The sequence below is a fragment of the Crocuta crocuta genome, unplaced genomic scaffold, assembly GCF_008692635.1.
Source record: "Crocuta crocuta isolate KB4526 unplaced genomic scaffold, BGI_CrCroc_1.0 scaffold348, whole genome shotgun sequence".
Classification (NCBI taxonomy): Eukaryota; Metazoa; Chordata; class Mammalia; order Carnivora; family Hyaenidae; genus Crocuta; species Crocuta crocuta.
Genome location: NW_027529573.1, coordinates 3,571,238 through 3,576,382, shown reverse-complemented (window position 1 = coordinate 3,576,382; position 5,145 = coordinate 3,571,238). Strand labels below are relative to the sequence as shown.

General features: G+C 38.8%; 1 pseudogene; it reads right to left on the bottom strand.

The window, feature by feature from the left end:
* Positions 1-434: 434 nt before the first annotated feature.
* On the bottom strand, positions 435-3,538 carry LOC144229457 (small ribosomal subunit protein uS13 pseudogene; annotated as a pseudogene).
* Between the last annotated feature and the right edge of the window lie 1,607 nt (positions 3,539-5,145).

Below are 5,145 nucleotides of genomic sequence, written 5' to 3'. Positions count from 1 at the left end.
ATTTGAATACTTTGTTCATTTTTTAATTGGATTGTCTTTTTATCATGAGTTGTAAGAGTTCTTTATATATTCTTTTTTTTTAATGTTTATTTATTTTGAAAGGGCACATGCAAGCAGGACAGGGACAGAGACAGAGAGAATCCCAAGCAGACCCTGCATAGTCAGCACACAGCTGGACACAGGGCTCAATCCCATGAATGTGAGATCATGACCTGAGCCAAAATCAAGAGTTGGATGCTTAACAGACTGAGGGACCCAGGTGCCCCAGAGTTCTTCATGTATTCTTAACACAAGTCCGTTATCACGTACTGATTTGCAAATATTTTCTTCGATTATGTAGGATTTTTTCACGTTCCTTTTTTTATTTTTTTTTTAATAAAGAAGCATAAACTTGGTGCATAAACTTAACAGATTAGCAGACAAGGCCTATAGATTTATTTCTTCTTGGACACATCCACAGTGAAGCCTCAGTAGCCTGTGGCCTTAGTGTGCTGGCCTGGGACACCAAGTCCCTAGAAGTGACACAGCCCTTTGTGGGCTCAAGTTTTCTTCATTCTAAGTACTCGTGAAGTTTGCTGCCCAGACCATTGGTCAGGATCTACTTGTATTTTCCATCCTTCACATCCCTTTGTCTGTTCCAGAACCAGTCTGAGATAAGATCTCACTCGTGTGAATTCTGCATAATGGTGATCACACATTCCACCTAATCCTCAAAGAGCTCTCCTGCCCTCTTGGTAAGGTAGATGTCTCTGCTTTCCTCAACACCACATGCGCATATCTTTACCCCACAACCTTAACTGCAGTGATGGCAAAGTCTATTTTCCACTGCCCATCAATACTGGTGTTGAGTACTTGCAAGATGTGCTGGGACTCTCAGGGATCACTAGACACATAGCGCGGCTCAAAAGGCAGCACGTAGCCTCTGGTGGAAGGCCTCTTTTCACTTTCTAGATGCTGTCCTTTGACACACAAAAGTGTCAAATTTTAATTAACTCCAATTTACCTACTTTTTCTTTCATCACTGGTCTTTTGGGTATTTAAGAAATCACTGCTTATGGTGGACCTGGCTGGCTCAGTCAGTAGAGCATGCAACTATTGCTTATTCTGGGTTGTGAGTTCAAGTCCCATGTTGGGCACAGCTATTTCTTAAGAAAAATAAAATAAAAATCACTGCCTAACTCAAGGTCACAAAAATTTATTCCTGTGTTTTCTTTTTTAATTTTTCAATTTTTTAAATGTTTATTTTTGAGAGAGAGAGCATGAGCACAAGCGGGAGAGGGGCAGAAAAAGATGGGGAGAGAGGATCCGAAGCAGAATCTGTGCTGACAGCAGAGAGCCCACTGCAGGGCTCAAACTCAGGAACTGTGAGATCATGACCTGAGCTGAAGTCAAATGCTTAAACAACTGAGCCACCTAGGAGCCCCTAACTCCTTTGTTTTCTAATTAAGAGTTTCATTGATTTGCCCTTATGTTTGGGTCTTTGATGCATTTTCAGTTCATTCTAGTGTAGAGTATGAGGCAGGGGTTCAAATTTATTCTTTTGCAGGTGAAAATTTAGTTGTCCATCACCATTTGTTGATGAGACCATTCTTTCCCCCACTGAGTGGTCTTCACACCATTGTTGAGAATCAACTAACCACAAATGTGGGAAATTTACACAATTTCCACAATGGACTCTCAATTACATTGATCAATGTTATTCTAATGTCAGTACCACACTGACTTAATGACTATAGTTTTATAGATTTTATAACAGGGAAATGTGAGTCCTCTAAGTTTGTTCTTTTTCAAGATTGTCTTGACTATTCTGGGTACCCGACACTTCCATCTGGATTTTAGGATCAGCTTGTAGATTTCTGCAAAAAAGGCAGATGAGATTTTGATAGGGAACGCACGGACTCTGTACATCACTTGGGGAAATACTGCCATGTTAAATTAGTGATGTTAGGTCTCTGATCCATGAACATGGGATGTCAAGATTAGACATATTTTTATTTTTATCTTTTTTAACGTTTATTTTTGAGAGAGAAAGAGAGACAGAGCACGAGCGGGGGAGGGGCAGAGAGAGAGAGTCGCAGAATCTGACGCATACTCCAAGCTCTGAGATGTCAGCACAGATCCCAATGTGGGGCTCAACCTCACGAACCATGAGATCATGACCTGAGCCAAAGTCAAACGCTTAACCAACTGAGCCACTCAGGCACCCCCAAGGAATGTAGTTTTAAAATAAGAATACATCTGGGGTTCATGATTCCTATGAGGACTAACATTAGAGGACAACAATCTTAGTAATTTTCACCATCATCAAAGTGATATTTTTTATGCAATTCTACAAGTGCAATGGGCATGATAAACTTTTCCTACCCTTTGCTGAACTAAGTTATAGAAAGTTAAAACATTACCATGGCAATTTTTAAAATTCCACTATGGCAAACTTAGCCAATGATAGCATAGAAATGCCAAATGTATAACCATGGAATGAGAAGCCACATACAATAATATGCCTTCCCTTATTTAACAGTGACTATTTTTAAAAAGCTAACCTATTTTTTACTCTTGCAAAATTACAACACAAAGTCAGGTTTGCTGTTACTTAGACCACCTATTTTTTTTTTTAATTTTTAAAAATGTTTATTTTTGAGAGAGACAGAGTGACAGAGTGTAAGCAGGGGAGGTACAGAGAGGGAGATACAGAATCCAAACCAGGCTCCAGGCTCTGAGCTGTCAGCACAGAGCTCAATGAGGGGCTCAAACCCACAAGCTGTGAGATCATTACCTGAGCTGAAGTCAAACGCATAACCCACTGAGCCACCCAGATGCCCCGAATACCTGCTATTTCTTAGCAATTCTGCACTTTATCCACAGAATAATACCATATCCTTATTATAAATCATCATTTGTCAAACAGAATCTCAACAAGTTACCTGTCGATTACTACAAGTTATCTTTTCCCTATTAATCATTTAAAATAATGCACGTTACAAACACCTGACTAGCTGATTAGAGCATGTGACTCTTGATCTCAGGGTCGTGAGTTTAACCCCACATACGACATAGAGCTTACTTAATTAAAAAAAAGACCCACTAAAATAATCCATGTTCTTCAGACTGAAATATCCTCCCTTAGAGGTAATATAACCACAAGATGAAAAATAAGGCAATTAGAGCCACACTATCACATCTATTCCCCCCCCCCCTTTTTCTGATCTACTCTCTAGTTACTATTATTGCCTTATCAATCTCCTAATACCACTTATGATCTCTAGTAAAAGGGACTAGTTAATGGATAAAAGGACACTACAGTAAAACCTTGGTTTGCAAGCATAATTCATTCCAGAAACATGCTTGTAATCCAAAGCACTTGTAGATCAAAGCAAATTTCCCCATAAGAAATAATGGAAACGCAGATGATTTCTTCCACAACCCAAAAATATTCATATAAAAATGAATACTGTAATACAATACAAAATACTGTATTACAAATACAAAATATAAAGAAAAAATAAATTAACCTGCACTTACCTTTGAAAACCTCCATGGTCAATGTGAGGGAGAGAAGACAGAGGAGGGTTATTGTATAGAATGACTTCCACTATCACTAACAGATGTTAGCTACAGAATAGTGTTAATAATCTCTTGTCATATACTGTACTTAATGGAACTGACAATAAGGCAGCAGAGAAAACAGTCTTTTTCTGCAGACAGCCTGAACTAGAACGAAGCAAAGCATTCCTAAGCTTACTCTTGGATGGAAAAGCAAAGGACTGTCCACAGGTGCTTTGAAGTGACAAAAAATACGGTAGTGCCCGTTGTGGGCACCTTCCAACGTTCTGAAAAATCACAAATTCTGCCAAATACCACAGCCTGAGGCTGAGCATCTGAGCATGGAAGACCATCACCCACAATCCCACAGTGAGACAGAGAAAGAGAGAAGAACCACTGGCTCAGTTGTGATCATGTGACATTCCGCATCACATAGTACTCATATTGCAAGACATCCCTTGTTTATGAAGTTACCACTTATTAGAAATGTTTGCTCGTCTTGCGGAACACTTGCAGAACAAGTTACTCACAATCCAAGGTTTTACTGTACTATCACTGCTTTCTCATTCTCAACAGCAAGAAAATACTAGTGGTAAAACAAGCCTTATATTATTAAAACATTAAGCAGACATTACCAATGTATAATCTAGCCAAAGAATTTACTTGTATACATGAAGTCTTTTTATATAGCTCCTAATTTGTAGTAAACAGAGGAACAAGATAAATGACACCACATGTAAGTCACCAGAAAAAAAAAAAAAAAACCAGAAAATAGGATATTCTTTAAGACAACTGTTTTGGTCTCTTTGATGAGTCAGGATCATGAAAAAAAGGGACCATATGAGATTAAGAGAGACTTAAGTGACAATAATTAAGACATGATCCTGGAGTAGATACTGATTTTGACACAACATCTTTCAAGAATATTTTGGGACAGATTGGGAAAACAATAATTGAATATTGCAAAAGCACTTAGAGGAAATACTTAAATGGAAAATGGGGGGTGAATCGTTAACTGAAGAAAAAAAGTTTCAAAACAGTATCTATATAGGTTTATCACAAAAACCAGCAATGCCACTGTTAAATACTTACTATTTATATACATATTAAACACACAAAGACTTGTATGTGAATGCTCATAGTAGCTCTATTCACAACCACCAAAAACTGGAAACACAAATGTCCATCAATTGGTAAATGGATAACAAATCGCAGGACACATAAAACAGAGTAGTATGCAGTAATAACAAGGAACAATCTTCTATTACTTCTACTGACTGAGGTGGTGACTTCACAACTGTATGTATTTGTCAGAATTCACATAACTATAACAGAAAAGTATGGGCAAAGTCTAAGGCCAAATATTGATATATATATTTGTAGTCACAATTTCTATATTGCCTTGGACCTCTGAAGACTAGATCTTTAAAAAATGAGGGGCGCCCGAGTGGCTTAGTCGGTTAAGCGTCAGACTTTCGCTCAGGTCATGACCTCGCGGTTCGTGGGTTCGAGCCCCGCGTCGGGCTCTGTGCTGACTGCCAGCTCGGAGCCTGGAGCCTGTTTCAAAGTCTGTCACTCTCTCTCTCTCTGACCCTCCCCTGC